At 45.9% G+C, this 12377-nt stretch overlaps 1 protein-coding gene across 1 annotated transcript in view; it reads right to left on the bottom strand.

The window, feature by feature from the left end:
• The window catches only part of NHLH2 (nescient helix-loop-helix 2), a 53595-nt gene that overhangs the window by 40157 nt on the left and 1061 nt on the right, over window positions 1–12377 (bottom strand). The gene's annotated exons all lie outside the window — the stretch shown is intronic.

Raw genomic sequence — 12377 nt, forward strand, 5'->3', positions numbered from 1 at the left:
TGTCAGTCTCATCCATATCTTACACTACTGTGTCAGTCTCATCCATCTCTTACACACCTGTGTCAGTCTCATCCCTCTCTTACACACCTGTGTCAGTCTCATCCCTCTCTTACACACCTGTGTCAGTCTCATCCCTCTCTTACACACCTGTGTCAGTCTCATCCCTCTCTTACACACCTGTGTCAGTCTCATCCCTCTCTTACACACCTGTGTCAGTCTCATCCCTCTCTTACACACCTGTGTCAGTCTCATCCCTCTCTTACACACCTGTGTCAGTCTCATCCCTCTCTTACACACCTGTGTCAGTCTCATCCCTCTCTTACACACCTGTGTCAGTCTCATCCCTCTCTTACACACCTGTGTCAGTCTCATCCCTCTCTTACACTCCTTTGTCAGTCTCATCCCTCTCTTACACTCCAGTGTCAGTCTCATCCCTCTCTTACATTACTGTGTCAGTCTCATCCCTATATTACACTCCTTTGTCAGTCTCATCCCTCTCTTACACTACTGTGACAGTCTCATCCCTCTTACACACCTGTGTCAGTCTCATCCCTATCTTACACTCCAGTGTCAGTCTCATCCCTCTCTTACAGACCTGTGTCAGACTCTTACACTCCTATGTCAGTCTTATCCCTCTCTTACACTACTGTGTCTGTCTCATCCCTCTCTTACACACCTGTGTCAGTCTCATCCCTCTTTTACACTACTGTGTCAGTCTCATCCCTCTCTTACACACCTGTGTCAGTCTCATCCCTCTCTTACACTACTGTGTCAGTCTCATCCCTCTCTTACACACCTGTGCCAGTCTCATCCCTCTCTTACACTACTGTGTCAGTCTCATCCCTCTCTTACACTACTGTGTCAGTCTCATCCCTCTCTTACACACCTGTGTCAGTCTAATCCCTCTCTTACACTACTGTGTCAGTCTCATCCCTCTCTTACACTACTGTGTCAGTCTCATCCCTCTCTTACACACCTGTGTCAGTCTCATCCCTCTTTTATACTACTGTGTCAGTCTCATCCCTCTCTTACACTACTGTGTCAGTCTCATCCCTCTCTTACACACCTGTCTCTATCTCATCTCTCTCTTACACACCTGTGTCAGTCTCATCACTCTCTTACACACCTGTGTCAGTCTCATCCCTCTTTTACACACCTGTGTCAGTCTCATATCCCTCTTACACTCCTTTATCAGTCTCATCCCTCTCTTACACTACTGTGTCAGTCTCATTCCTCTCTTACACTTGTGTGTCAGTCTCATCCCTCTTTTACACTACTGTGACAGTCTCATCCCTCTCTTACACACCTGTGTCAGTCTCATCCCTCTCTTACACACCTGTGTCAGTCTCATCCCTCTCTTACACTACTGTGTCAGTCTCATCCCTCTCTTACACTACTGTGTCAGTCTCATCCCTCTCTTACACTACTGTGTCAGTCTCATCTCTCTCTTACACTACTGTGTCAGTCTCATCTCTCTCTTACACTCCTGTTTCAGTCTCATCCTTCTCTTACACACCTTTGTCAGTCTCTGTTATGATTCCCGTACTCCAGACCAGAGGAGATCTTATGGCAGAGGTCTGGGTACTGGAAAGATATGCTGGTTACGGGAGCAGGAAAGCGTAGTAACCCCTGGCGCCCTAACTCCGTTGTCTCGCCCGTGTTGTCAGAAATCCCCTGCGAGACTATGGTTGCTTGAGCCCATGGCAGCCGCGTTCGAAGGGCGGATTATGTCTGCCCTACCCCGATGCCCCCTCAGGTCTTAATGGGAGACAAAGGGAAATCCGAGACAGGGTGATAACAAGGGGCCCTCTGACTAAGCAACCAGGCCAGGGGTTACAAGCTATCTAACTTAAACCAAAAGTATGTGCGGACAAACCGCCAGGGAAAAGGACAACCAAAAGATCCCCTGATCCGTTACTCCTATCCAGCACCGCTGGATACCAGAGTGGATCTGTGGGAGCGGAATCCTCCGCAAAAACTCCGGAACACAAAGAAACTAAATAATAAATAGTAAGCGGTCAGGCCGCAGCACACGGCTACGCCGCGACTCACGAACACCACAGGATGTTAAAGGTGCTCGGTCGGACTCCAGGAATAGATGACAAATTCCGAGTACTAGATCACAGAGGACAGGAACAACCGGATAGAGCAGGACTGGAAACTCTCTGTAACAGACTCAGCAAACAGGAAGCTATCACCGGCGTCTGTAAGAAGTCCTGAGAGTGCCTTTATTTGGGAACCCTCCAATCAGGATCCAGACAGGATAATAAACATCATGCCGTGCAGCTGCATGCTGCACGGCCAGGATACAAATGAACTCATTATCTAGACCTAGCAACGGGGAACGCGGTCCGACAGTGGCGTCCCCGTTGCTATGGTCTGAGCGGCTCCGTGCGCCCGGCGTCTAGCGTTGCTAGGGAGCCGGCGGCTGTGTGCCTGCGGCGTCCCTAGTTGCTAGGCGCCGGGCCGCACTGACGGGCGGACCCTCGGCGCCTAACAGTACCCCCCCCTTGAGGAGGGGTCAAGGAACCCCTAAAGCCAGGTTTCTGAGGAAATTCTCGAAAAAATGCCTTTTTAAGCCTTGGAGCATGGAGATCCTCATCCAGGACCCAAGACCTTTCTTCTGGACCATAACCTCTCCAATGCACCAAAAAATAAAGCCGACCCCGGGACAACTTGGAATCGAGAACCTTCTCCACCAAGAACTCCTGCTGACCCTGTACATCTATTGGTGATTTCCCCTGAGGGATCTTGCGAGGAAATCTACTGGACGAAACATATGGTTTTAACAAGGAGCAATGGAAGGTATTCCCGATCCGTAAAGTTTTTGGTAAACGTAACCGGAAAGCAACTGGGTTGACTTTTTTGATAATATGAAATGGTCCAATAAATTTAGGACCCAATCTGGCTGAGGTTTGTCGAAGTTTAATGTTGCGAGTCGACAACCATACCCTATCTCCAACTTTAAAAGTGCACGGCCGCCGGAGCCTGTCAGAAAAATTTTTCTCCCGAAATGCCGCTTTTCTGAGAGCCAGGTGCACTTTTCTCCAAATGAGTTTGAGATGAGAGGTCAAGGTCAGTGAGGAGACAGAGGAATGTTGAAAAAAGGAATTAGCTCTGGGGTGAAAACCAAAAACTGTAAAAAATGGAGATACATTGGTGGAGGAATGACAGGCATTGTTGTAAGCAAACTCTGCTAACGGAAGAAACTCAGACCAGTCATTTTGGAGTTTGGCCGAGTACAAACGCAAATATTGTTTCAATGACTGATTAACTCGCTCAGTCTGCCCGTTGGATTGGGGATGGTAGCCAGACGTTAAAGATAATTTCATCTTTAATGAGGCACAAAAAGACTTCCAAAATTGTGCAATGAATTGTGGACCCCGATCAGAAACAATATCAGTGGGTAACCCATGGAGTCTGAAAACATGGCGGAGGAACAAAACTGCCAATCCCTGGGCAGATGGCAATCGGGGAAGAGCAATGAAATGGGCCATTTTGCTAAAACGGTCCACTACCACCCATATGACTCGGCATCCGGCTGACAGAGGGAGGTCCACCACAAAATCCATGGAAATATGAGACCATGGCCTAAGAGGAACATTCAAGGGCATAAGTTGACCGATAGGCAAGGAACGGGGAACCTTATGCTGTGCACAGACCTGACAAGAAAAAACAAACTCCTTAACGTCTTTGGAAAGACCAGGCCACCATACCGAGCGGGAAACTAATTCAAAGGTTTTAGCGATCCCCGGATGCCCGGCAACTTTGCTATCGTGAAACTCCGTCAAAACTGTTGCTCTCAAAAACTCGGGGACATAAAGACGACCAGCAGGAGTATTTCCAGGAGCTTGATGTTGGAGCTGCTTTAACTGGGTAAATAAATCTTGTGTGAGGCCTGCCCGAATGACTGAAGACGGAAGTATGGGAGTAACAGGACTGTTGTCTTGAACTGGAAGAAAACTGCGTGACAGGGCATCTGCCTTGGTATTCTTGGAACCTGGCCTGAAGGTGATAATGAACTTGAAACGAGTAAAAAATAAAGCCCAACGAGCTTGCCGGGCATTCAGCCGTTTAGCTGATTCAATGTATTGAAGATTTTTGTGATCAGTCAAAACTGAAATGGTATGAGTGGCTCCTTCAAGCCAATGCCTCCACTCCTCGAAAGCCCATTTAATAGCCAGTAATTCCCGGTTACCAACATCGTAGTTGGATTCAGCAGACGAGAATTTCCTGGACATAAAGGCACAGGGATGTAATTCTAGGGAATCCGGATCCTTCTGAGATAGGATGGCCCCTACTCCAACCTCCGAGGCATCAACCTCAACAATGAAAGGCAAATCTGGGTTGGGATGTCTGAGGACAGGGGCTGAGACAAAGGCTTGTTTCAAGGCCTGAAAAGATAACTCCGCTTCATGTGACCAGTTGGTAGGATCTGCTCCCTTCTTAGTCAGTGCCACAATGGGAGCAACTAGGTCAGAGAAAGAGTGAATAAATCTTCTATAGTAATTCGCAAACCCTAAAAAGCGCTGAATTGCTTTTAAATTGGTGGGTTGCACTCAACTAAGGATGGCTTGGAGCTTCTTTGGTTCCATACAGAATCCCCGAGGGGAAATAATGTACCCTAAAAAGGATACCTCCGTGACATGAAATTCACACTTCTCCAGCTTGGCATATAGGTGATTTTCACGTAATTTCTTTAGAACCTGACGCACCTGGGTGACATGTTGTTCTATAGAGTCAGAATATATCAAAATATCGTCTAAGTAGACTACAACGAATTTTCCAAGAAATTCACGGAGCACATCGTTAATGAGATCCTGGAAAACTGCCGGAGCGTTGGACAGGCCGAATGGCATAACCAGATACTCATAGTGGCCTGACTGAGTACTGAATGCCGTTTTCCACTCATCCCCTGACTTGATTCTGATAAGGTTATATGCTCCTCTCAGGTCAATCTTAGAAAAAATCACAGCCGAACGTAGCTGATCAAAGAGGACAGAAATCAGCGGCAAAGGGTAAGTATTCTTTACTGAGATTTTATTCAAGGCTCTAAAGTCAATGCAAGGTCTGAGTGATCCATCCTTCTTCTCCACGAAGAAGAAGCCTGCACTTAAAGGGGATTTAGATGGCCTGATAAATCCTTTCCCTAGACTTTCTTTAACATACTCATTCATGGCCACAGTTTCAGGTCCGGACAATGCATATAACCTTCCCTTAGGAAACATGGCACCAGGAATTAACTCAATAGCACAATCATAAGGCCTATGGGGAGGCAGAATATCCGCATTGCCCTTGGAAAATACATCAACAAAATCCTGGTATTCCACAGGAATGGGTGCGGGAATGACAGCAGCTATTCTGATGGGAAGCGTAATACATTCCTTATTACAGATGGTACCCCATTGTAAGATCTCCCCCGACTGCCAATCAATGATGGGATTATGAAAGGCCAGCCAAGGGTGACCCAGAACCACAGGAACTGCTGGACAATGGGTAAGGAAAAACTCAATCTTTTCAGAATGCAGAGCTCCTACCGAAAGTAAAACAGGAGGTGTACAGAGAGAAATAACCCCATTGGACAAGGGACTCCCATCTAAACCATGCATGGTGATACACCTACCCAAGGCTAACTGAGGAATACCTAAGGCCTTGGCCCATGTTAAATCCATAAAGTTCCCTGCAGCTCCACTGTACCTGTGTCAGTCTCATCCCTCTCTTAAACACCTGTGTCAGTCTCATCCCTCTCTTACATACCTGTGTCAGTCTCATCACTCTCTTACACACCTGTGTCAGTCTCATCCCTCTCTTACATTACTGTGTCAGTCTCATCCCTCTCTTACACTCCTTTGTCAGTCTCATCCCTCTCTTACACTCCAGTGTCAGTCTCATCCCTCTCTTACATTACTGTGTCAGTCTCATCCCTATATTACACTCCTTTGTCAGTCTCATCCCTCTCTTACACTACTGTGACAGTCTCATCCCTCTTACACACCTGTGTCAGTCTCATCCCTATCTTACACTCCAGTGTCAGTCTCATCCCTCTCTTACAGACCTGTGTCAGTCTCTTACACTCCTATGTCAGTCTTATCCCTCTCTTACACTACTGTGTCTGTCTCATCCCTCTCTTACACACCTGTGTCAGTCTCATCCCTCTTTTACACTACTGTGTCAGTCTCATCCCTCTCTTACACACCTGAGTCAGTCTCATCCCTCTCTTACACTACTGTGTCTGTCTCATCCCTCTCTTACACTACTGTGTCAGTCTCATCTCTCTCTTACACACCTGTGTCAGTCTCATCCCTCTCTTACACTACTGTGTCAGTCTCATCCCTCTCTTACACTACTGTGTCAGTCTCATCCCTCTCTTACACACCTGTGCCAGTCTCATCCCTCTCTTACACTACTGTGTCAGTCTCATCCATCTCTTACACTACTGTGTCAGTCTCATCCCTCTCTTACACACCTGTGTCAGTCTAATCCCTCTCTTACACTACTGTGTCAGTCTCATCCCTCTCTTACACTACTGTGTCAGTCTCATCCCTCTCTTACACACCTGTGTCAGTCTCATCCCTCTTTTATACTACTGTGTCAGTCTCATCCCTCTCTTACACACCTGTGTCAGTATCATCACTCTCTTACACTACTGTGTCAGTTTCATCCCTCTCTTACACACCTGTGTCAGTCTCATCCCTCTCTTACACACCTGTGTCAGTCTCATCCCTCTCTTACACTACTGTGTCAGTCTCATCCCTCTCTTACACTACTGTGTCAGTCTCATCCCTCTCTTACACTACTGTGTCAGTCTCATCCCTCTCTTACACACCTGTCTCTATCTCATCTCTCTCTTACACACCTGTGTCAGTCTCATCACTCTCTTACACACCTGTGTCAGTCTCATCCCTCTTTTACACACCTGTGTCAGTCTCATACCCCTCTTACACTCCTTTGTCAGTCTCATCCCTCTCTTACACTACTGTGTCAGTCTCATTCCTCTCTTACACTTGTGTGTCAGTCTCATCCCTCTCTTACACTACTGTGACAGTCTCATCCCTCTCTTACACACCTGTGTCAGTCTCATCCCTCTCTTACACTACTGTGTCAGTCTCATCCCTCTCTTACACTACTGTGTCAGTCTCATCCCTCTCTTACACTACTGTGTCAGTCTCATCTCTCTCTTACACTACTGTGTCAGTCTCATCTCTCTCTTACACTCCTGTTTCAGTCTCATCCTTCTCTTACACACCTTTGTCAGTCTCATCCATATCTTACACTACTGTGTCAGTCTCATCCATCTCTTACACACCTGTGTCAGTCTCACCCCTCTTTTACACACCTGTGTCAGTCTCATCCCTCTCTTACACACCTGTGTCAGTATCATCACTCTCTTACACTACTGTGTCAGTTTCATCCCTCTCTTACACACCTGTGTCAGTCTCATCCCTCTCTTACACACCTGTGTCAGTCTCATCCCTCTCTTACACACCTGTGTCAGTTTCATCCCTCTCTTACACTACTCTGTCAGTCTCATCCCTCTCTTACACACCTGTGTCAGTATCATCCATCTCTTACACACCTGTGTCAGTCTCATCCCTCTCTCACACACCTGTGTCAGTCTCATCCCTCTCTTACACACCTGTGTCAGTCTCATCCCTCTTTTACACACCTGTGTCAGTCTCATCCCTCTCTTACACACCTGTGTCAGTCTCATCCCTCTCTTACACACCTGTGTCAGTCTCATCCCTCTCTTACACACCTGTGTCAGTCTCATCCCTCTCTTACACACCTGTGTCAGTCTCATCCCTCTCTTACACACCTGTGTCAGTCTCATCCCTCTCTTACACACCTGTGTCAGTCTCATCCCTCTCTTACACACCTGTATCAGTCTCATCCCTCTCTTACACACCTGTGTCAGTCTCATCCCTCTATTACACACCTGTGTCAGTCTCATCCCTCTCTTACACACCTGTGTCAGTCTCATCCCTCTCTCACACACCTGTGTCAGTCTCATCCCTCTCTTACACACCTGTGTCAGTCTCATCCCTCTCTTACACACCTGTGTCAGTCTCATCCCTCTCTTACACACCTGTGTCAGTCTCATCCCTCTTTTACACACCTGTGTCAGTCTCATCCCTCTCTTACACACCTGTGTCAGTCTCATCCCTCTCTTACACACCTGTGTCAGTCTCATCCCTCTCTTACACACCTGTGTCAGTCTCATCCCTCTCTTACACACCTGTATCAGTCTCATCCCTCTCTTACACACCTGTGTCAGTCTCATCCCTCTATTACACACCTGTGTCAGTCTCATCCCTCTCTTACACACCTGTGTCAGTCTCATCCCTCTCTCACACACCTGTGTCAGTCTCATCCCTCTCTTACACACCTGTGTCAGTCTCATCCCTCTCTTACACACCTGTGTCAGTCTCATCCCTCTCTTACTCACCTGTGTCAGTCTCATTCCTCTCTTACATACCTGTGTCAGTCTCATCAGACGCATACAGAACAGCAATGATGTGTTATTGAGTTTATATATATATGAACATCATTTGGGAACAGAGGCTCACTCTCCCTAATAGTGTATATTATGTCCCTGTATATAAGTGTGTGCCCCCTCGGTCTTAATGTGATATATCACTGAGTCCCTTCCCTTGGCTGCTGCTCTGCCCACTTGTCGTACCCGTGTCTGTGGTAGCGTGGGCCGCACTTTTATTGTGACCTCTCATATTGCTGCAAAGCGCAGAACACGATGGGATGAGGATCGCAGTATGTCAGATGTGAGGCGTACCAGACGCAAATCAGACATTCAATTACAACACTTATACTGTGAATGTATGTTCCTGATTCCCTTTCCCCACAGGGGGCCTCATGCAGAGGTGGACGCTAACTGAACGCAATGCCGACATTTGCACAACTGGTCGATTAATTGCTACTGTCCATGCATCAATCATTATTTAGGGTCGTAGCAATTCACTTTTGAGGATTCCCTGTGGCCAATTAGTCACACTTCATGACTACATGCCCACGCCCCTACCCTTACTGCAATTTGGATGTGGCCCTGACCACTAACTTATAATGATCACTATCTGGCCCTGACCACTAACTGGCAGTGACCACTAACTTATCCTGATCACTAACTATCCCTTACCACTAACTTATCCTGATCACTAACTGGCCCTGACCACTAACTTATCCTGATCACTAACTGGCCCTGACCACTAACTTATCCTGATCACTATCTGGCCCTGACCACTAACTTATCCTGATCACTAACTGGCCCTGACCACTAACTTATCCTGGTCACTAACTGGCCCTGACCACTAACTTATCCTGATCACTATCTGGCCCTGACCACTAACTTATCCTGATCACTAACTGGCCCTGACCAATAACTTATCCTGATCACTAACTGGCCCTGACAACTAACTGACCCTGATCACTATCTGGCCCTGACCACTAACTGACCCTGATCACTATCTGGCCTTGACAACTAACTGACCCTGAACACTATCTGGCCCTGACCACTAACTTATCCTGATCACTATCTGGCCCTGACCACTAACTTATCCTGATCACTAACTGTCCCTTACCACTAACTTATCCTGATCACTTAACAAGAAAGGGAGGGAATACCGCACAGGATATAGTAAGTATAAGTAAATGATATTCTAAAACCAAAATCGATGATACAAGAAAACAATGTTTTCTAATTCTAATATTGTTTGGTGGTGCACCCTGAGTCAGTATAAGAACATAGGAAAATAAGGAGAAAAGAAGACTCTTTTGTGGGCGCACTCTTTAACTTGAAATGAATATTTGAAACTAGTCAGAATAGATGAAAAGTTAAAATTTTAATAATTCAACACAATTAAGATAACAAGTGGTTCATAAAGAAAATAATGGTCAAAAGAGATAATAATATATTCAGATAGCACAGAGTGCTGATACAAGATGAAAACTAAATTCCGGCTGACGGAAGAGATTCTGAGTATTTATAAACAATAGTTGAAATTTTGGACGGTACGTTCTACTGATAAACAAAATACTGTTAAATGTTCCCTGTCAGAGTCTAATTCATACAGATAAAGCAGTCTGGATGCTGGTTATACTTATCGATAGTATAAGGGTGGAAAGTAAGATGGCAGTGTGAATCTTCTGTCAGTGTTAGACACTATATAGGCTAAACCAATAAGCTCTACTAAACTGAGTATTCCTCAATGGTCACCCACTTGAGTACTGACCAAGTGGGTGACCATTGAGGAATACTCAGTTTAGTAGAGCTTATTGGTTTAGCCTATATAGTGTCTAACACTGACAGAAGATTCACACTGCCATCTTACTTTCCACCCTTATACTATCGATAAGTATAACCAGCATCCAGACTGCTTTATCTGTATGAATTAGACTCTGACAGGGAACATTTAACAGTATTTTGTTTATCAGTAGAACGTACCGTCCAAAATTTCAACTATTGTTTATAAATACTCAGAATCTCTTCCGTCAGCCGGAATTTAGTTTTCATCTTGTATCAGCACTCTGTGCTATCTGAATATATTATTATCTCTTTTGACCATTATTTTCTTTATGAACCACTTGTTATCTTAATTGTGTTGAATTATTAAAATTTTAACTTTTCATCTATTCTGACTAGTTTTAAATATTCATTTCAAGTTAAAGAGTGCGCCCACAAAAGAGTCTTCTTTTATCCTGATCACTAACTGGCCCTGACAACTAACTGACCCTGATCACTATCTGGCACTGACCACTAACTTATCCTGATCAGTAACTGGTCCTTAGCCCTTACCACTAAGTTATCCTGATCACTAACTGGCCCTGACCACTAACTTATCCTGATCTCTAACCGACCCTGATCACTTACTGGCCTTGACCACTAACTGACCCTGATCACTATCTGGCCCTGACCACTAACTGACTGTGATCACTATCTGGCCCTGACCACTAACTGACTGTGATCACTATCTGGCCCTGACCACTAACTGACCCTGATCACTAACAGACCCTGATCACTTACTGGCCCTGACCACTAACTTATCCTGATCAGTCACTGGCCCTGACCACTAACTTATCCTGATCACTAACAGACACTGATCACTTACTGGCCCTGACCACTAACTTATCCTGATCACTCACTGGCCCTGACCACTAACTGACCCTGATCACTATCTGGCCCTGACCACTAACTTATCCTGATCACTATCTGGCCCTGACCACTAACTTATCCTGATCACTCACTGGCCCTGACCACTAACTGACCCTGATCACTATCTGGCCCTGACCACTAACTTATCCTGATTACTCACTGGCCCTGACCACTAACTGACCCTGACAACTAACTTATCCTGATCACTAACAGACCCTGATCACTTACTGGCCCTGACCAGTAACTTATCCTGATCACTATCTGGCCCTGACCACTAACTTAACCTGATCACTAACTGACCTTGATCACTTACTAGCCCTGACCACTAACTGACCCTGATCACTTACTGGCCCTGACCAGTAACTTATCCTGATCACTATCTGGCCCTCACCACTAACTTATCCTGATCACTAACTGACCTTGATCACTTACTAGCCCTGACCACTAACTGACCCTGATCACTTACTGGCCCTGACCCCTAACTTATCCTGATCACTATCTGGCCCTCACCAATAACTTATCATGATCACTAACTGACCTTGATCACTTACTAGCCCTGACCACTAACTGACCCTGATCACTTACTGGCCCTGACCCCTAACTTATCCTGATCACTCACTGGCCCTGACCATTAACTGTTCTCATCACTAGCTAATCCCTGACCATTTACGTGCCCTGACCACTAGCTGGTTCTCATCACTAACTGGCCCTGACCAATAACTTATCCTGATCACTAACTAGCCCTGACCACTAGCTGGTTCTCATCACTAAATGGCCCTGACCACTAACTTATCCTGATCACTAACTAGCCCTGACCACTAACTGACCTTGATCACTTACTGGCCCTGATCGCTAACTGACCCTAACCACTAACTTATCCTGATCACTAACTGGCCCTGACCAATAACTTATCCTGATCACTAACTGGCCCTGACCAATAACTTATCCTGATCACTAACTGGCCCTGACCAATAACTTATCCTGATCACTAACTATCCCTGACCACTAGCTGTGAGCTCAGCTGTGAGACGTGGTCAGATGGATAGACAGAAATAGAGAAATACATATTTAGAATTACCTGGCTCTTATCAGATGAGGAAGTGTGATAGTTTTAACCTCTTCCCAGCCAGAGACCACTGTCACCGTGATCTTGTATGGAAGATAGGAAGATCAGTCTCAGCCCCTCCGCTGAGTATATTTCTTCTAGGTGTGTATA

The sequence above is a fragment of the Pseudophryne corroboree genome, chromosome 2 (assembly GCF_028390025.1).
Source record: "Pseudophryne corroboree isolate aPseCor3 chromosome 2, aPseCor3.hap2, whole genome shotgun sequence".
Classification (NCBI taxonomy): domain Eukaryota; kingdom Metazoa; phylum Chordata; class Amphibia; order Anura; family Myobatrachidae; genus Pseudophryne; species Pseudophryne corroboree.